Below are 21,589 nucleotides of genomic sequence, written 5' to 3'. Positions count from 1 at the left end.
TATAATGAAATAACCTGAGGCTATGTAACTTTTATTTTTTTAAAAAAGAGATTTAATTTGGCTCTGAGTTTGTGGTACAGGTTGAAGGCTGGATCTGGCACAGAACATCACATGCCATGAGACAAGAAATGTGTGCATACATGCACCTGTGAGTGTACATGCACTTTTTGTGTGTGTTTTCTAGTCTGTCTTATAAGGTCACCAGGATTCAATCATGGGGCTCCACCCTAAGGAATCTGTCTAATCCTAATCACCCTTCAAAGGCCCCACCTTCTAAACACCACGGTAGGATTAAGTTTCCACCCTCCTAATACCATATTGTGCGGATTAAATTTCAAAGACAGATCCTTGGTGGCCCTAGTCAGACTACATCTAAATCCCATCACTGGGGTGAGGACGTGGGAACTGCCATTTCCCATTGTGTGACATGGATGATGTCTAACCTTACCTTTGTGTGCACATTGGACTTGCTTGCAGTAGTTATTGCTTCAGGTTATCTAAGAAAATAATTGTGAGGGCTCTTTTGAAGAATAACTGATCTGAGCTGACATTTTAAAACCCATCGTTACCTCCTTAAATGAGTACAGAGTTGTACTGATACTGCTAGGTCATCACTTACAGGCTGGCTGTTGAAATAGTCAGTATTATCACCTGTACAGCATTTATTTAGGTCTTTCTTTTTATTTCTAACAAATGGATTTACTTCATTTTGAGGGGGATAGTAAGGAATACATGGGAAAATCGAAAAGAAAATGATACACCAAATATCATCAGTGTTGCAAAATGTTCATCTTTCATTTTCCACAATCTTGGAAAGTCTGAGCTCTCTGTTGAGAATCATTTAAAGTCTTCATTTATTGGATAGTGTTTTTGTGTTATGGTTTTTCTCATGCCTTGGGGAGAGAAGTGAGATGGAGAGCTTTGTGTGAATCACACCAGGTTACTGGCCATCACATTGTGAGCCTTGTGTAGAAATTCCATTTTTTCATTAGGAGTCTGTTTTTTTCCAATGAACTCTCTGCCCTTTGTCATTTTTTTTTTTTTTCTTTTCTTTTTTGTCCTAAGCATGGCATATGAAAGAAGCACTCTTCCCACATTTGTGACTCTTTTTGGGGGGCTTGACCACTGAGCCACAGCCCCAGCCCTAGTTTATATTTTATTTACAGACAAGGTCTCACTGAGTTGCCTAGTGCCTCGCTTTTGCTGCGGCTGGCTTTGAACTCACAATCCTCCTGCCTCAGCCTCCCGAGCCATTGGGATTACAGGTGTGTGCCACCGAGCCCAGCTCTATTTGTGACTCTTAATTAACTCTGTGGTAAAGAAATGATGGCAGTAGGAGTAGATAAATACTTTAAGATTGTTTAGAGCTTAATTTTATTTATTTTTTCCAGTTTCAGCCTCTCACAAAGTACCTTCCTCTGGTGGTCCTAGACATTATTGGCTTATTTTGTTTTATTGTTCTTTTAATTTTTTAATCTCAGGATCCTAGTAAAACATGAAATGCCAAGAAATTGGTAGGCAGTAGAATAAGGCAAGGCATGCCCCTCTGGGTTATCTGGAAGTTCTTTTTGAGCAACCCATCATTTCCCTTCTTGGGTTTCTCAGGACAAAAGATAAGCTCACAAATTGAAGCTGTGGGTCTGCACCCTCTCCCCAGTGTGTTTAGTTTGCCCTGAGATGTGATCAGTTCAACACGCCTGTGTACACCCAGGCTCTCAGACTGGATCCACAAGCTCGGCCTCAGGCCTGGTGCTGGCCAGCTCCACTGTCCCTGACAGATGGCCACCCAGCTCTGCTGGAACACTTAGACTTCTAGAGTCAGCCAATTCCATTTTTGGAGAACGCAGATTGTTAGAAAGCTCTTCCTTAAATAGAATCAAATTTTTGCATTTCTTTAACTTCCTCCCTTTGCTCACATTGTGCCCTCTAGGGCTGAGCTGAGCAAATCTCTTTTTTAGAGTGACAGCTGTCCTATGGGCTTCTGTCTCGTTTCAGGCGCACAGTTCTTTGGAAACATTTGTGTTAAGCATTATATATTGTAAAAATACAGACAGAACTATGTTTTGACCATCTATGTTTATTAGTATCCATTGATATTTATAGCCTCAAGTCCCTTGGGGTCAGTACCCCATCATCAGGGAAAAGTAGCCCCATATTTAGTGTGTTTCTCGTTTGTGACTCTTTTGGGGGGGGGCTTTATCATGCTCACCGAAAGCTTGCTATTTGTTGATGACAAGGGACTTGTTATTGCTGTATGAGTTTTTCATTGGTCCTCTTTGAAGCAGGATCAAGTGGAAGGGGAGGCCCCCTGACCCGAAGTCCCCATGTGGAGTGACTTCTTTCTTCATACCCTGACTTCCACACAAAGCTTGAGACAAGAAGGAAGGTTGAAACCTTTCTGTAAATCCCTTGCCCCCTAGTAATCTCTTTTGCAAAGATTGAAGCTAAAATATTCACAGATTCCTATTTAAGTATTGTCACCAATGTACCCTCAGAATGACAGTGTGATTTTTTTTTTTTTTTTAATAGACCACTTGTGCAGAGAGCAGAAATGATCTCCTCATACATTGGGAATAAAAGCAACATTGAGAACTATCCTGCATACTCCAAGCTTCTATTACCTACTCATGGTGTCGTCCACATTTGCTTCATGGGAATCCAACTGATACCAAAATCCCTGGTAGGATTTCCCTGGCAGACCCATGATTTGGAATAAGAAGCTCTGGACACCCCCCTACACACACAAACACACACACACAAAGTCACAGTGTTATGTTATAGTAGCAGATGATGGCAGCCCTGTACAACTCCCTCCTGCTCTCTTGTACTCAGTGACTGAGCTGAAGTTGGTAATGAACTTAATTTGTTACTTACAATACTTTGTTAGAGCAACTTGATAAAAGCAGTACCTTTAACAAAAAGATCTCTCTCTGACAAAAACCATTAACATTCTTTTCCTTTAATAATTTATCATTGAATAAAACAATATGAGCTCTTATTTTTATACAGGCAAAACATTTGCACACTGAATCTCTTCTCATATTCAGCTTATGATCATGAATAGTCAAGAGAACTTTTCCACAGATAACAAGGAACAATTGTCAAGAACAATTTCTGTGAGCAGAATCCACTTGATATCTTGAAGGGTGCAGACTGCATAGGGCTGAGCTCAGCAGTGGGCGGTCCCAGGCTACCAGCTGGCCTTGACAGTACAGCTTAACTTATAAAATCCTGTGAGCTGTGTGTTGTAGAAGCACCATGCCAGATCTTTTGAGGTGGAAAGATGCTCCCAGAGAGGTATTTTTCAAAGACTTCCTTGAAAGTTACTGAACAGCAGTTTTTAATATCAAGCTGATACTAGCTGGAGTCCACCACAGTCCTAAAGGCCAATTCTCTTTTCAATGGCTCACTTGGGTTCCTGGGAATGACCATAACCAGGAAGTTCCAGTTCCATTTATAAGCTAATGGTATCTTCCTCGGGAGGGTTTGCTCAGAAGCACTCATGCCCACTGCTCAACACCTCTTTGATGTCTGTAGCCAAAACTAACCTTCTCTGGTGGTTGCTATTCTAGCATCTACTCCAACGTGACCATCAATAAGGCCAACAGAAGCCCCCCAGAACTCCCACCCCAGTGATTCCAAGCCAGACCCTGGAGCACAGACAGGCTGCTGAGACGGGCTCCCTAGTGGTTGCCCACTTTAAAAAATAGCCTTTGTACTGGTTTGAGCTTCGCTTTTGGACCCAGAATCGGGCAGTTTCTGTGGGAGAAGTTGATACGGTTATCAGAGGTTGGGTTTGACTTTGGCATTGAACTGATCAAAAATGCAAAGGAGTACAGCTGTTTGATTCCATGATAGGAAGTCCAAAAATAGCTACAGCAAATCCTTGGTATTAAAGTCAAGATTACTCTGCTCTGAGGGGAGGAAGGTTGTGCCTGAGGGGGCACAAGGGTCTCTCAGTGGTGGTGTTGCTCTGCCCTTGGATCCACCTGGCAGGTTCGTGGACACACCTCCTGACTGAATACATAAGCTATATGCTTATATCTGTAGCTGCATTACTTCTGTTTTTAAGAAACTTGCTTCAGGAGAGTATCAGTTCAAAACACCACCACAAGATAAGGCGGTTCAAGTTGCCTTTTTGTTGGGAAGAGGGAAGAAATGAACACACACATGCCCACACACACTTTCTCTCCGCGAAAAAGAGGTGCACAGTAGGATGGCTGCTATGTTAAGTCTAATGGAGGCAAAGGAGGGACAGAACCCACAACTGCAGGGAAATCCTATACAGAAGGAAGTTTCCAAACCCAGACTCTAGGAGGGCTCAGAGACTGCTGAGCAGGGAAGATGTCTTTCAGGAAGTGAATCATTATTGAATGTGGCTGCCTAGTGCCAACATCTGTCTCACAAGTCAGATGTTCAGGGGCTCTGCTCTTGAGGAGCTGCTCAGGAGTCTGTGAGGCTCTGTGTGTCTCAGAATAGAGCAGCAGAATGTTGCTAGAGCATAAAGTTCACAGCAGGGAAGTAGCTGATGAGGCCTATTGGGTAGCCAGGACTATGCAAGCAATCCCTGGGGGCTGTGTATAGGAGCTGAGCCGGATTTGTGCAGAGGCATTCCAGATCCTTTGCAGGGCTGAAGAGGAACTAGGAATGAAAAAAAGTGGAGGGCCAGGAGACAAGCATCCACTGGTCCAGACAGGAAACCCAGGCGTAAAGCAGGACAGGTAGAGGAGTGAGTGGGTAATTTGGCAAGAGGATAGGCACCATGTGAGGAGCTATTAGGAGAGGAGGAGTGTAGATTGACTCCTGCTGCCTGCTTGTGCATTGGGGGCAAGGTGACATTTACCAGGATGCTTGCCTCTCTCAACCCGCTTGACGGTTCTCTGCCCTTTGACTTATGAGACATGCTCAGGGCTTTGTTGTTGCTCTCTGGAGGAATGAGGGATTGTGGGCCAAGTGGCCAAGGAGGGTCTGTCCTGGTGCAGGAAGCCTATAGGCACAGGCAGGAGCAGTGTACACAGAAAACCATGGAACGCTTTTAAATGAGTTTTCCGTGAAAACTAAGGAGACGTATGCCTCTGTTAGGGAGAAGAGAGCAATTAGAATTGCATTCATAGTGACTTTTTGTACCTTTATCAAGTCTGATTTTAGATTTGGGGCAGACTAATAAATGAATTCCCCATTTATATAAAAAATAAACACCTGTCTAGTTGTGTGTGTGTGTATTTGAAGATGGAACATGGGGCCTCTTGCATGGTGCACATGCTCTACACTGAGCACTAGCCCAGACTGAACCTGCCTAGTTTTAAAAATAGATATCCTTAGAGCGTTTTTTAAGCATTACGATCACTTAGTTTTGAAGGAACTTTGCCCTTCACGTATACATTTAACTTCATGTATTGGTCAAAGGAAGTGTGACTGTTAAGCCTGGTCCTGAGCAACCCTCTGGGGAAGAATGCCCACCATGGGACTGGGTGCTGAGCCCAGAGGCAAAGCACTTTCTGTCCTCATGTGGCCACTGACTTAACGCTGTAGAGCTGTTGGTGCCATTTATTTTTCTCTCATTTTAAAGCATACCCGTTTTTCACAAAAGGCACTTACTCTAAGTGCTTTAGTCATACTCCTCAGTTTGTCTTAAGATCAGACTGGTCTGGAATTTTCTGATTCAGGGCGCTGGCTATAGAAAGTAGTAGGCAGGAACCAGAGTGGCAGGGCCGTAGGATGGAATAGGAGACAAGCTCTGCCCAGCTCACTAGCTGCAGGCAGCCCTTGCCTGCATTAGATAAACATAGTAAGAGCGACAGCGTGGAATTCAAACAGAACTTTGCCCTTCACCTGGCAGCTTACCCTTACATGCATTTTTCATATCAACAATAAAGACTCCAGAATTTCATCTAGGAAGGATTTGGGGATGTCAGGCAGTGGGAAGGGGCTCTCGAGCCTGTGTTTCATACTAAGCACACCAGTGTGACTCAGATCAAAAGGTATAGGTTCGCAGAATTGTTAAGTAAAATGCTTTTCATTACATTGTACATGAATTTGTGAAAATATCGTTCATATATTGTTCATATAAAAGTAGGTGATACTACCCCGGGCTTGCCTTGATAGCATTGCTAATTACAGATGAGAAAATTCAGCCTGAGAGTGGCTGTGTGGCCACCGTAAGATCTCAACATTTGCAGTTAGGAGGCCCAGAGAGAACTTCAGTTCCAATCTGAAACTTTTCTACACCAAGTTGGCCATCTAGATTAGAGGGCAGGCCTCGCTGTGCATTTGATGGGAGACTGTTCCAGAGGCAGCACTTGTAGAACGCTGCAGTGCCACGTTCCTCATTTTAGAGGAGAAGCTCAAGCCTAATTTGTAAAACGTGGGTGGTGATAATGTATCAGTGTAGAATTCCCAGGTCCAGTGAATGTCCTTGCTCAGTGAATGTCCTGCTCAGTATGATTCTGGGCAGAGGCTGGGGATGAGTCTTCAGAATCACTCAGGGATGACATGGGGTGGCATGAGTAGTCTCACCAGCTTAATCTCAAATGGGTCAGGGAAAGTCACGTTCTTTGCACTGTTCTTATACCCCTTCTTTGCATTAAAACATGGATACACCAAGGAGTGACTTAGAGATCCCCCCCAGGACATAAAGAAAGCTCATAGCCCAGGAGGTATTGTGACCTGGGCTTCCAGCTCTCTCGGGACATTTACAGTGCTGCAGTGTCTTAAGTTTGGTATAAGCTTTTGAGAGATCAGAGAGTATCCTTGAGTATCTGCTGCTATTGGACCTAAAATGTGAGAAAAACACCAAATATCAGTGTGTCCAGCTGATTCTTCCTCAGAGTGGTTCCCCACTACCTGACTCAGGATTTTCTCTAATTATTGAACGCTTCTCTCCACATCTCCAGGCTGCAAGTGAGGAAATCCTTGCTTCTTGCTGGACCCACGCAGACTGTTCTGAGCCAGTTCCATCTGTGCACTTGGTTTTAACAGAGGTAGGGTAGGGGTCACTGGGGGAGCTCCTGGGCTCCCAGCCTTCCGTGGTTGCAGAGAGAGGTCAGGGAGTTCTCATTTTGGCATTCTAGGACTGTGGATCTGTCATTGTGATCATAAATGTTCTCACGGGTCTGAACAAGGGCAGAACTGTTCAGGTCAGAACTGAAATGTGGGTAGTGAATGCCACAGCCTGGTTATTGTGGAAGCCAAGTCTGAGTTCGGGTTGATTATTCTTCTCCCTGTCCTCTTGAAATCCCTCCTAAGCCACTGCCTTTCCTGCTGAGTGACCTTTAAAACAATAACTAAAGACTTTGAAATGGGGTGCAGGCATTATGTAGGGGTCACCAGTGTGACAGGTTATGTTTGGATCAGACACGGGGGCCTGATCTGGTATTATTTTGTCTGGTTGGGATATGAAAGGAGATTAAGGTCTTGTCCCTGACTATCTGAACTTGTGATATAATTGGGGAAATAATACTGGCACAAAGTAGTCCTCATTCAAACTGTACAACTGTCGCTGCCTATCTCAGTGGATGCTAGGACTGAACAGCTTAGTGTGGCACCTATATATTCAGAAAGCAGCATGACCTAGTGGTTATGAGGACTCTAGAGTGTAGAATACCTGCATTCAACTAGCATTTTGTCACCTGCAGGTTGATTGACTTTGGGTAAGGTGTTGAGCTCTAAGCCTCATTTGCATGATCTATGAAATGGGCAAAGTGACTGCTTGTCTCTGTTTTGAAAATTAAGGGAGGTCATTCATGTAAAGCATGACTCTGGACAGGGTCAAAGCTCACAGAGTTGGGATTGGCTGACAAGGGGAGCCTCAGCCTGGGCACCTGCTGTCCATCCACATGGCAGGGTGTGTGGAAGATACTAAGTGAGCCAGTGGACTCGATTAGTGGGAGCCCTGGGGAGGCCTCAGTGTTTGGGGCACCCTGAATGGCATGAGCCCTGGCCAGTAGACTTGATTCCATTTGAAAAGGGAATCCCAAAGGGTTTCTACTTGGCTAGTAGAGATGACCCTGGCATTGTGTGGTGGGCATCCTGAGCCTGGCCTTCAGTCTGGGACTGAGCCGATCAGCAGAGGCTGGGGATGAGTCTTCAGAATCACTCAGGGATGACATCTTCAGCCCTGAGCTCAGCAGTGGGAATGGAGGGTGACAGAGAAGAGGGGATTTTTGAAGGAAAGCCCTGGGACACTGTGTTGATTGAGTATGGGACATGTAGAAGGATCAGTCACAGATGACTCAAGCATTTTGCTCTTGAACAAACAGCAGAAAGACTAAGAGAATTAGGGAAGCAGGAAGAGAAACTAGCCAGGAGAACAGGTCCCCTGTGAGTTTGAACTGAGGGCAGGACACCAGTGGACATGACGAGCAGGAAGCTGCAGGTCTGGATCTCAAGCTCAGGGGACGCAAAATTCCCATTGTTGTTCTAACATCCTGTCTTAGTATACCACAGACTGGGCAATTTGTTAAAAAAAGAAGAAGAAGAAGAGAAAGAAAGAAACTCGTTCTTCACAGCTCTGGACGTGGAGAACTCCTAGAATGTGGGGTGGTATCTGGCGAGAGCCTTCCTGTACTTCATCTCATGGTGGAAGGCAGAAGGGCAGGAGAGTGAGCACCAGAGAGCCAAGAGGGAGCTGCTTTTGTAACGGGCACATGCTCATGGTAACTGATCCACTCCAGTTAGCACACGAGTCCATTGATGAGGGCAGTGCTCATTGGCCATTGATGAGGGCAGCATCCCATGGCCTGATCACCTGGAGGTCCCACCTTGCCTCACTGTTACATTGGGGATTAAGTTTCCAACACATGAGTTTGGGGAACACATTAAAACCATGGTACATACTTCTGTTGGTTCAGAAGTTTTATTTTTGTAAATGATGGAAATGACAACATGGTAATGTGAACATGGAAATGATGTTACCTATCAACTGCTGCAAAGACCTGGCATTTCTGAGGCAATGCCTTCCTCTTATCTTGAGGTGTGACCTCAGGCCTTCTGTCCACTTCTGGGTATTTTCCTGTCCCCTTTGGACACAACTTTGGCCTACCAAACTGAGAATTTGTGAACTTTTAGGAAAGATCTGTGACTTCTACCTAAGATCTTACCCTTCCCCTTTTCTTTGCAAATGGATGACTTTGGACACAGTTAATATCCATAGTGTCATACTACTATGAAGAGCCAGACAGGAGGGAAGAGCTGGTTGGTCAAAAGCCATCCGTGCTGCCTCCCCTGCATGAAGGCCCACGAGAGACCTGAAGATAACATCTGTGTCCTCACCAAGGAGTATGTGGGCCCCCACCCCAAAACAAAGCAAAAGCTCCTACAAGCAGAAAAGCCCTGGCCAAATCCCCCAATGGGGTTTGCATGCATTTCCCAATAAATGGACAGCAATAATCCGTTCCTTTTGAGCACTGAATTTGTATCAGATACTGCTCCAGGTTTCCACACACACACTTCTTCACTATAACTCTAAAAGGCACATAATAGTAACCTTGCTTTCATGTAATAAAATTGAGACTCGAGAATTAAGTAATGTACCCAAGAACATAGCACAGTATGTGAGGGGGTTGAAACTTGAACCCAGATTGGGCAGACTTCAACCCCTGTTGTTTAGTCTCAGGAATTGCGGATTCAGATTAGGGGAGGAAGGAGACATATAGCACCTACTTTGTTGGTTCCTGCATGACATTGACATCAACAAACTCAGTCACTCCCTGGCCCTCACCTGTGTAGTTGATTATTTGTGGCCCTTCCACAGCCTGGAAAATGCTTGAGAACAGCCCCTTCAGTGAGCGTGAATCCTGGCCCAAGGGATTCATTTATTAATAACGATGCCTGGTTCTTTATTGCTGAGGTGAGCAAGGGCCATTCATTCAGATGACTCAGAAGCTGGGTGTCCCAGGGACACACCTCCTTTTTCATGATCGGATTTGGATCCAGGCAGTTCAAGACACGTGTGTACCGATGGTGCACACCTAGTATCTCAGCCATCTTTGCCCTTCTTGACTTCTTTTCATGATATAAGTTTTTGCAAACAGGCATTTCCCAGGATCATAGTCTTTGAAATGCCTTTGTTTTACAAAACTATCAGGTGTCCCTGCCTTAAAGACAGACATACTTGCAAAAAAAATTGGAATATATGGAAAAGCATAAAAAAGAAAGTGAATCTCTTGTGACCTCATCACTCAGAAATAAATGCAGTTGGCCGGGTACAATCACACATGCCTGTAATCTTGGGAGGCAGAAGGATCATGAGTACAAAGCCAGGCTCACCAATGGCGAGGCACTGAGCAACTCAGTGAGACCCTGTCTCTAGATAAAATACAAAATAGGGCTGGGATGTGGTTCAGTGGTGGAGTGCCCCTGAGTTCAATCCCTGGTACCCCCCCAAAAAAGAAATTAGTGCAGTTAACATTTGTGTCTGTTTTCCCAGTGTATGGGCACGTATATCGGCAGGACCACATTACAGATGACTGTTATCAATATTGACAGTTACTGTAGTTAGTCCAGAGAATACCTGGATTTTTACAGGATGCTTGATCCTGGCGCTTGCTGGGAAGCCAACTCTTCTCCTTGAAAAGTTTGTATTTATGGAAGAAAAAATTCCAGTATCTTAATTCTGTGTCAGATGTTCAGCTTCTCCTGAAGATTGTTTTATTGTCTCTTCAGCACATGAAGACAGGGACTCTGGCTTCTCAGAGTTGCACTTAACACCTCAGGTTTACTTTTTCCCTTTCTATTGTATAATCTACCATTGTGTGAACATGAATTAAATATACTGTATCATAATTTAGAATTCATTACCATTCTGTCTTGTGAGATTGTTCACAGTAGAAACGGGCTGTCACGTGTATTGCAGAACACTATGGAAACTTCAATAGTGGCCTTGTGCCAGCCACCCAAAATAAACCCGAATTTGTTTTTGTATATAATAAGCTTTCAAGTATTTAAAACCAAAAATGTAAAACAACTCACAACAGATTAGTGGGTGGATAATTAGAGAGAAAATAGAGACAGATTGTTTTGAAAGAAATTACTAATGGGGCAAAAAAGCCAGAAGAGACTGTGAGAAGTGGGGGCCCGGGTGGGAGTCCATACCTTATAAAACCATGAGAAGCAGGTGTGGAGTTGATTGTGGGGTGTGTGAAACCCAAACTTGTGTGTCCAGTAGTGCCAGTGGGCACTAGTCCGGGTGATAACCCCTGGTATCCTGACAAGGGCAGAAGGTCAAATCAAGTACAGTGGGCCCACGTGCCAGCAGATCTCACACCTATGGATTCCAGCAACTGCAAGAAGATTGAAAAGAGTCTGGAAAAAAATTGCTTCTGTACTGAAAAGAATCTGGAAAAGAATTGCTTCTTTTTCTCATGGCATGATGCCCTAAACAACAGAGTATAACAATTATTGACACAGCACTTAATATCGAATTAGGTATCAAAAGCCATCTTTTCAAACACCAGGCCCTATTATATAGGGGCCTTGAGCATCCTAGGATTTGGTGTCCATGGGGGAAATCCCAGAACCATCCTCTGAGGATACTGTGGGATGACTATATTTCCCAATGACTAGCATCTTGATCGATCGCTTCTTATCATCTCAGTCTTCTTCAGCTTTTTAAAGAACAAAAGAATGCCCTTCCTCACTAAAGAGTTACTCAAATTTTAGAATTCAGGATTTTACACCAAAAGTTCAGCCTGGGAGTGCCGGTGAAATCTTCTTAACACGTTTCTGTTTCCCCATATGGCACCCCCCCACCACCTTTTTAGGTTTTGTTCATTTTTTTTTTTAAGTGTTGTCAATTTTTATTTCCATTATATAAAAAATAAAATGTTTGAATACAAATAGAAGACAACAAGAATAGTAACAGTATTAGTAAAACTGATAGGATTATGAGGGGTTTTTTTTAAAGCTCATTCTGTGATAAAAAAAAAAAAAAAAAATTATAGGGCTAGAAGGATAGCTCAGTAGTGGAGCACTTGCCCAGCATTCACAAGGTCCTAGGTTCAAAAAAAAATTTTTTTTCCATTATGAACATATTTTAATTTTATAATCAGGAAAGAAAAATCAATGCTTTCTTTAAAGCTGAAAATTTCTGTTAATATTTCTAACATTTTATAAAACATCTTTTGTTGACATTCTACTAATGATACCACCCAATAATGTCCCAATCTTTTTTTCTTCTGAAGACACTTTCTATATCTTTTGACTTCAGAAATATTCGTTATTTCAGAAAGATTTTTCAGAGAAATCTGGTGACCTTCTACTTGAAATATTAGGTATTTTTTATTTACTTGTTTTTCTCCCTCTTCAATGTAAACAATTAAAATTGAAGTATTATCTGCTGAGATACCAAATTTTTTCAAAGCCTCTGAAATAGTGTTGTTTGGGGAAAGGTTGAAAATAATTTCAGTAAACAGAGTTCTTCATTTTTCCCAGTTTGTAGAGGTGAACTGCTCTATTTGCTGCCACAAGTATCTGAAAAGGATCAACAATCACTGAAGGATTTATCAGTGCACCATCAATGGTGCCTTCCATGGCCTTTTTCCTCAAGTCTCCAGCATTTTTTACATCTTTAAATAACAGAAGAGTCACTCTTCATTCAGGAAATAGGTCCAGCTGATATGTTAGCTGCATTTCATAGATAAACAGGATTGTACTGCACAAAACCAACTGGTCCTGGTCCAACTGGGCTAGGTTTTGTCCATATATCTAAAATGTTCCTTTACTCCGTTTTAATGTCTGTTCCAGACATAAGGCTTCTGAGGGGCATTGTTGACTGGCATAGTGCTCAGTGATAACTAGGAGACCCTCGAGACCCTCGCATTGGAGCCAGGCCTCACCCAGCTCATGCTGGTGGCCCTTGTCCTGTTCAGTCCCCTGCCTTGTGCTCACACTGCTCTCTGTAGGGGAGTGCAGGGGGCATTCAAGGATTCCTGTTGGCCCACATGGGGAAGGGCTGGATGGACTTTGGCCTGAGTAGGTGGGGCTGGGAGTTGTTCTCCATGTCATCCTGTATGTTCTCAAGTGTCACCTTGTGTCCAGAAGTTTGTTTCTCCAAGATGCTTTAGCTGCCCCTTCTCTGCTTTTGAATTCATGGGTTGTGTGAATGCACCCAGGCTGTCCTGTGTTCTCCCTGCCTTTGAAGCCACGTGGAGGGCAGCTCCTTGGGAGGTTTTGAGGTTTGAAGCCACCTGCGTTTTCTTCAAGGAAGCAGGCAGGCTGTTTGCAAGAATCTTGCTTGCTTTTGTATTTGTATTTTTTTTTCCTCTTTCCACATTTTTTTATTGGTGCATTATAATTATACATGATGATGGGATTTGTTGTTACATATTTATACGTGCACACTATATAATAATATAATTTGGCCAATCGTTCCCCAGCACACCCCCTCCCTCCCCACATTCATCCCGGGTCTCTTTCCTCTACTGATCTCCCTTTGATTTTCATGAGATCCCCGCCGCCACCTCCTCTTCTTTTCCTATTCCCCTCTAGCTTCCATACCTGAGAGAAAACACATGACTCTTGACCTCCTGAGTTTGTCATATCTTGCTTAACATATGGCCTTTAATTCCTTCCATTTTAAGGGACCTAGATAGCAGTTGATTGGTCAGCTTATAAAATTTACAAGTGGGCATTTGTAATTAGAGCACAAATAATAGTAAACATGCAGTCATTGTCAATTAGTCGTTACTAATTCAAGTTGATCACATCTGTAATGTGTAGCCGGGTGTGCTGATAAGAAAAACTCAGTAGTGGCAAAAGTTGGCTATGTGATGCCCTGAAGGACCACTTGATTCCCTTGTGGTGTTTTTTTTTTTCTTTCGAGTATACATAGTCAGGTTTTAAAAGTGAAGTCTATTCAGTGGTCTGCACAATCTGTTGGATTCTGGAACAGGCCCTGCAGTCGTCCCCTCCAGTGCTTTTCTGTGGAAGTCAGGCATTTGGCCTAGGCCAGTGCTGCAGTCAGTCACAGCAAAGCCAGGAGCAGGCCCTTCATGCCCCAGGCTGGACACGGTCCACCACAGGCCACCAGAGCTTTGAGGCAGGAGCCCAGGTGCATCAAAGCAGCAGGTAGGAAGCCCCAGGAGTTCCAGAGGACTTGGCATCTGTCACCTTTGTCCACCTAATCCAAAGCAGCAAGAGAGCCATCAAGCTCTCCTGCCCACCTTTGCTTGGGCAATTGGACTGGTTTATTCCCTCCACTAAGACCTGTGTTGTGTTGACTGAGCATTCGCTCTGTGACATTCACAGACAGCCTTGTATCTTAGCTACCCCTGACTCCAAGATCAGGAGGAGGTGAGACCTGTCTCCAAGGAGCATTTTAAGGACAAAACAAATGCATACACACCTCTGTCAATAAAGCCCATGTCACCAGGCACGGTGGTGCACACCTGTATACCCAGTGGCTGGGGAGGCTGAGACAGGAGAATCGGAAGTTCAAAGCCAGCCTCAGCAACTTAGCAAAGCACTAAGCAACTTAGCAAAACCTTGTCTCTAAATGAAATATGGAAAAGGGGCTGGGGATGTAGCTCAGTATTTAGGTGCCCGGTTCAATCCCCAGTACCCATCCACCCAACCCCCCAAAAAGAGAAAGCCCACCTATTCTGTCTTCCACTGGATCCTCCTCTGCCCCTACCCTAACAGTTAGCTGATCTATTGCTGACAGCGGCAGCTGTCATTTGTGCTCCTGCTGTATGCCATTCACTGGTCTAAGTACTTTCCTCAGCTGTCACTCCCTCCTGACAACGCCACACTGCTGCCCACATCCTGTGTTAGGGAAGACAAGTGTATAAAGAGAGATGCTGTAGCATTCCAGAGGTCAGGAACTGCAGGGCGTGGAAGCCAGGTTCCCAGCGGGGTCTGAGAAAGTCAGCTGAAGTACAGTTCAGCTGGGTTTTTGCCAGCCATTGCCACCTGCCTCTTCCACCATGAACGTGCTGTCCCTGTACTTGTTTATATTTGTCGCATTTCACTTTATATAGCAGGTGTGGTCTTGAAAAATTGCATGCATGCTAAACTTTTGCTGGTGGATTGACACTTGAAGTCATGCTTCAGAATGTCACATCTAATCCGTGTCACGTCTTGTACACCCTTTTGCATATTCAAAAATGCTCATGCTCCTGGATCCAGTATATGTGTTGAGAGGTACTAAATATGTATTTTTAATTAAAAATTATAATGCAAAAAACTTTTAAGTTATTTTCCTTGGCATCTGTGTTACTGTTTGACTTTCACATTTGTGAGAAAAATCTTACATTTCTAAACCATTTTTTTGTTTGTTTTCAATCTTAAATATTCAGTCATATTATTTGTCTGTCTGCTCACAAAGAAATGAGATTTCTTATCACCAAGGATGGAAATTCATATTATGAGACTTGGACATGGGGACCCTGTGTCATGGTGATGAGGGTGGGGCACTGGGTAGGCCTTTGCCCCAATACCTCTGTCTCTAGATGTGTCTACCTGTTGGGAAAGGTGTCTTCTCCTGGCCTTTGGTACCCTCTCCCTGAACTTGGGGATAATGGCAGTCACTAGGATGTTTCACTGTAGGGTGCATATACCTTGAAATAATAAAAGTAAATCTCTAGCTGAAGTGGGGAATGGAGAACATGGAGATGGATTGGGTATTAGTGTACCGTGGAGCCATCAGACAGCCCAGCACCTTCCCACCCTCACCAGCAGGCAGTAGGGTCTAGAAGAAATAGTTGCAGGGGGAGGTTCGTGTGTTGTGTGCAGGAGGTGATGATCTACCTACTAATGGTATGGCTACTATTGTTACACACCAGTGTGGAAAGACTGGTGAATGTGTGTGAGATCACAGTGATGAGACTGGAAGTGGAGTTCATTAATTGAGCAGGCATTTATTGAAGCCTGTTCCCTGCTGGGCCCTGAGGCCACAACAGTGACAACAGGTGATCTTGTGGGAGGAGAGACACACAGTGAAGTGAGGCGGCTACTGCAAGGGCCCGTGGGAGAATGACCTTTATATGAGGTCAGTCCCTCAAGGGGCATCCCATAACTCAGTTTAGTGCTATTTATAGGTCTGGATGCTCAGCAGGTTGCCGGGTGAACTCTCCTTTGCTGTGGAAGAAAGACCTGTGCTTTCCTCAAGACACTGTCTCCCTGCTCATGTACCCAGGGCACTTCCCCACAGCTTTGCCACCTGCCATCTACTCAGGGAGATGGGAATCCATTCTGCATCTGGAAAACATGGTTGGTTTTCATTTGTAAAAGCTGGAATTAACTTACTGGGGGAACAAAGGTTACTGGGCCAAGTTCTTACCCAACTCGTCATCTCCTTTGTTTGTAGCACATTCTGACTATCAAAGAGTTTACTCTCCCCTCTTGCTGTTCAGACTTAAGAAAGTGTGGATGAGACTCTGTGGTCCTTAGCGACCATAAGGTGAGGATTGGAGGATCATCAGGATTTTGTGTGTGAAGTTGGTGCCCAAAGAGACATTGAAGACCCAGGAGGGTGGTGGGGTGCACTTGGTACTCTGGGTCTGCAGTGGTTTGGAGTTTATAGTTTCTCCTTTAAGCATATCCGTTTCTAATGGCGAGTCCACAGTGCCAGGTAGAGAGTAGCTCCTGCTAGCAGGACACTTGGAAGAGGATGTTGATGGACAGGCTTTTGTTTTGGTTTTACCAGCCTCATCTGGACTCTCTTGCTCCTGCTGTGCCTGGTCTCCTCTCTGCAGTTTCTAAGCTGCCTCTGGACCCAGCTTCCCATGCTTCTGCCCTTGCCAGCCCAGTCTGTGTCCTGTGCTCTCAATCTCCACACGGCACCCTGGGGCCTCCCTTATACTTTGGAGCATCTCCAAGTCCTGCTCATAGCACCACAGCTACCTTCTCTGCCATGTGCACGTCTGTCCTCATCAGGCTCCTCTGCATTCTGCAGACTCAAAATTCACGTGCTTCGAGGACCTGCCAGACCTCTTTTCCTTATTACACTTGTTACAGTTGGTCACCTGGAAATTGGGTGTGTGTCAGAAGGACTTTCTTGCACTAGTGCATGAGGTTTGTAGGGTTAGGGGGCCATTTTCTTCAAGATTTATCTAAGACTCAGTGCAATGAATGAACAAATAGGTCATTCTTAAGAGCATAGGGAAGAAAGGAAGAGGAAAGGCACAGCTTGGAGTCTCCATGAATTCTTGGCTGTATCTAGCACAGTGCTTCAGAAGGCATGGGAGGTCAGCTATAGTCAGACAGAGTTTGCCCCTCAAGTGCCATTCATTATTAAGAAAGACTCTGATAGTTTGCGGAAACCTCAGAAAAAGTGAACTTGTCCCCTTGTCTCTTGCCTAAGCTCATATTATTTGGGCAGTGACTACAGTCAGAATGTTCTTTTCAGGGTGCAAACACTGAGCATCTGAGTGTCCTCTGCCTACCCCCAGTGACGGCTGCAGATGAGTTGAGCCAGGCCAGATGTATCTGGTATCCTGGCCTGATTGCCAGGAAAGCATCCTTTTCCTTCCACATCCCTCTTCCCACTGCCTTGTAAGCAAGCAGTTAGTGACATCCTTGAGCATTTCTGTGACAGAAGAAATTGATAGCTTTTGTTTGTGAGTCCATTTTGACTCGAATTTGACTTTGTTTGAAATTAGTTTGTATCAAAGAGCCTGTCCCACTTTCTTGAGGCACTGTTGGCATTTCTCTGACAGCTGGTACCTAAGCTACTGGCCATGGTGAATTCATTGGTGCCCATCTGCAGCCAGACCTGAGAATCACAAGACACTAGAGTTGGACTGCATGGGTGGGTGAGGCCTGGTGACTGGGGCCACTCAGCATCACAGATTTCTCATGACAGCCCTTGCAGTAAATCCTTTACACCCAAGATCCTCTGAGCCTAGGAAACACGTGCCCCATCCATCCCCTCAGCTCATGGATTCCATGAGTGAGCATCATCCCATCCTGCTGCCACTCACCCTCACTCCCTCACCCAAGCTGGGTAGCCCCAAACAAGTGCCATGCCCTTTTCAACTTACCCATAGAAAACCCCTTTTCAAGTGGGAGTCAAAAGGCTGGACCTTTAGGAAGATGGCAGGGAAGAAAGTGAGGGTGTGTGAGGGGTAGATTTATTTTTTAAGGGCTCTTAGTTGAGGGGCCAAAAGTTAGCCAAATGTAGCTAAAGAAAAAAAAATTAAAGTAAGCTCACATCATTGGAAATGTTTTGGATTCAGGGGGGTCTGTTCATAGTGTGGGTTCTGTTTTTCTCGGGCTTTATTCTGCTCACATCTGCCCTGTCATTCTTTCTTTTCTTTTTTTGTTTTTTCAATTTTTTTTTAATATTTATGTTTTTGGCTGTAGTTGGACACAATACCTTTATTTAATTTATTTCTATGTGGTACTGAGGATTGAACCCAGGGTCTCACACGTGCTAGGCATGCACTCTACCGCTGAATCACAACCCTAGCAGCCTCCCACCCCCACCCCTAGTCTTTCTTGACGTGGCCTCCAGGGGACAGTATTTTCCCCTTGACTGTGGCATGGTCCCAAGAGTGCTGGGACCTCACAGGAGTCTTGGGTCTCTCTGGGCCCAGCAGGGGTGGAAAAGGCACATGTGGATGGTAAGCCAGGTGGAACAAGACCCTTGGAAGAGATGAGTTTTGTTTAACAAGAGAAGCAATGAAGGGTGCTGGCCAGAGTAAAGCAGCAGAGTCACTGCAGTAATCTGACATGGTCACCCTGTCCAAAAGTCCCCAAGTGCTTAGTAAATTTGAGTTTTGTCTTTTTTACTAATTCTCATATTTTAATGATGAATTTTTAGACTGGATACTCTCTAAATAAGTGGAAACTGATCTTACTAGCATACCTGGAAAACTATACACAAATCAACACGAAAGGCTATTAGAAGCCAAACATTGAGTATATCCTAACACTTATGTGAAAATTTGCTTTGGTCACTTTGTATCTTAGTCAAATCTTCTTGGCGTTTGATAATAAAGACTTTTTATAATTTGGGGTTGAGGGGTTAGGAATATAGCTCAGTTGGTAGAGTGCTTGCCTTGCATGCACAAGGTTTGGGGTTCAATCCCAGCACTGTAGAACTAATAATAATAATAATAATAATTATTATTATTATTATTATCATTATTATTATTATTATTATTATTATTATTGGTTGGCTTTACAAGTAAGTCCTTACCCTGAAGGGAGGAAATCCCCACAGATCAACCTCTAATCATAACTCAATATAAATAGTATATTAAGAACAAGTAAGTTTCTAGTTAAACCTGGTTGACATTACAGATCTGATTAGTAGCGGAAGTTAAATGATTTTGCTATAGAGCTCCTAAAACCTGAGTGCACTTTGTCTAAATGAATTGGCTTGAATATATTTCCGAACTATCAAATTCATTTGACGTTTTATCTTAAATCTCCAGAACTCCAGCTGGAAGATGACAGAGCAGGTTTTAAAGGCGTCTGTTATAACATCCCTTCATCTTCGGAGGAGTATATAAAAGATTTTGACTTTAAAATTGCTAACATTAATAATGTATGACATGTTCAAGCTTTTAGTAGAACTCAATCTTTAATGTATGTAATTTTATTCGGCAAAGTTAAAATGTACTTATTATTGTCAATAAAAAATGTAACTCAGGATCAAAGATCTAATAGCCCAATGCCAGAAAAATCATCACAAAAGCAGTATAGTGTAGTTTACCTTTTAATGCAACTCCACTACTTGCCACTTAAAATGCTGCCATCTGTCTGCTCGTAGAGCAAGAAATATCATTCCTGTAGTGCACATTATTTTATTAGTAATAGTATTAAACATGGATAAAGTCATTGCACAAATTGAGGCTGGTCTTGTGTGTGATGGCTTCAGTGGTGGATGTGTTAAGCAGCTTGATCACACCCTTCCATGGCCACAAACCCCACTCATCTTAGTCAGCTGCTTTGCTCAGGCTGGCCCTTCTAAGGCTTTGTCACCTGTCTCATCTGCAGAGCACTTGGTTGATCACCTTCCCACCCAGGATCCTGCATGCAAACACCATTGCAACTGCTTGAGGTGAAGAAATGTGGGTACCGGATCTCCTGGCAATGCATACCTGAGACCCCAGTGCCCACTCTCCACAGCAGCAGCCTGGAAAGCTCTAGCCAAGCTGCTCTGGTCTGCATGTTTTTGTGTCCCCCGGATTCACATGCTGAAATCTAAACCACCAATGTGGTGATATTAGGAGGTAAAGCCTTTGGAAGACTATTAGTCATTGAGAGTGGAACCCTCACAAAGAGGCTCCAGAAAGACTCTCTCCCCCTTCACCATGTGAGGTCACAGGAAGGGGCCCTCACCAGACACCAAATCTGTCAGGACCTTGATCTTAGACCCCCCAGCCTCCAGAACTGGGGGAAAACTTCCGGTTTTTTATAGGCCACCCACTCTGTGGTGTAGAGCCGCCTGAACAGATCAGGGTAACACAGTGGAATTTCTTCTCCATCTTAAACACTCTAGTTTTTTTTAAAAAAATTTGGTTCTAAGGATTAAACCCCTGACTTCACGCATGTTATAAAGCACTCTTACCACTGAGCTGCACTCCCAGCCCAACACTGTAATTTTATGATGATCAGTTTAAGGAGATTGAGGTTGTGTCTGAGCCTAATCTTTAATGTAGGCATTAAAATCCTGCTCGCTGTAGAGCACATGCCCCAGGAAACAGAATCTTGCTATTTTCTGTTTTGTTTTTTCACAGTGATATCCATTCTTTCTTTGTTCTTTTTTCATGCAGAGGTGTTGTGGCTTATACATTATTGAGCAAGCCATATATAAAGTCATTACTTTGAAAAAATAAAATGTCACTTCTCCTGACCTACACACAGCTTGCCAGCAATTAGGAAGATTTGATAACGGTCACATTCTAGACATTCTCATCCATAATACAATTTACTAAAGCATGTTGCAGGGACACCCCCAACCAAATGCTCACATACTGGTGAATTCTGTACAGTGGGATTTTCTGGCTAAAGTGAGACTTGAAAGAAGAACATATCCTTTTAATTCTCACCTAATGTCTGGCTAGAACATTAGTGTACCCCACGCCTGGGTAAGTACACAGATGGCAGGCATTGGGCTATCTGGGTGTTCTCTTGGGCGAGGGCTCACGTACAGAGACAGTGGAGACAGTGGTTCTGCCTGAAGCACATGTTTGTGGTCCATCCATCCTGGGCCAAGGCTGCATCAGGAACTCATCATTGGGCCCAAAGTAGGCAGTTTGCTACAGACAGCCCTGGGATGTACTTGTTCTCCTCACATGAAGTGTACATAAAGGCTGGTTAGAAGCTCTCGTGAGGCCACATTGTGGTTACTTTTGGTTTGTTCTGGTCGGTAAGCGTGGACTGAGTGAGGATTGGGTGTGAGGGCTTGCCTCTGTTGTTGAGCACATACATCAAATTGAGGGAGGAAAAATGTCATGGTACCTTGTTAAAATGAAAACCACATTGGAGTTCAAATTGTGCTTCCATTACAACTAGAAGAAGTAAATGATAGGATTTCAGTGAAAGAATAGAGGTGAAGCAGATGCTCAGGAAAAACACAAGAGAGAAAGTGAAGAAACAGTGGAATTCCCGTGCTCCCTCTTTACCTTCAAGGTCACAGGTT

At 44.0% G+C, this 21,589-nt stretch overlaps 1 protein-coding gene and 1 pseudogene across 3 annotated transcripts in view; one reads left to right on the top strand and one right to left on the bottom strand.

Annotated features, from left to right (window-relative positions):
* Nck2 (NCK adaptor protein 2) overlaps window positions 1-21,589 on the top strand; it is a 144,959-nt gene that overhangs the window by 101,470 nt on the left and 21,900 nt on the right. The window lies entirely within an intron of this gene.
* Window positions 12,093-12,627, bottom strand: LOC114105359 (EKC/KEOPS complex subunit TPRKB pseudogene; annotated as a pseudogene).

This window comes from Marmota flaviventris, chromosome 14, assembly GCF_047511675.1.
Source record: "Marmota flaviventris isolate mMarFla1 chromosome 14, mMarFla1.hap1, whole genome shotgun sequence".
Lineage (NCBI taxonomy): Eukaryota > Metazoa > Chordata > Mammalia > Rodentia > Sciuridae > Marmota > Marmota flaviventris.
This window is presented reverse-complemented; position numbering and strand designations above follow the sequence as displayed.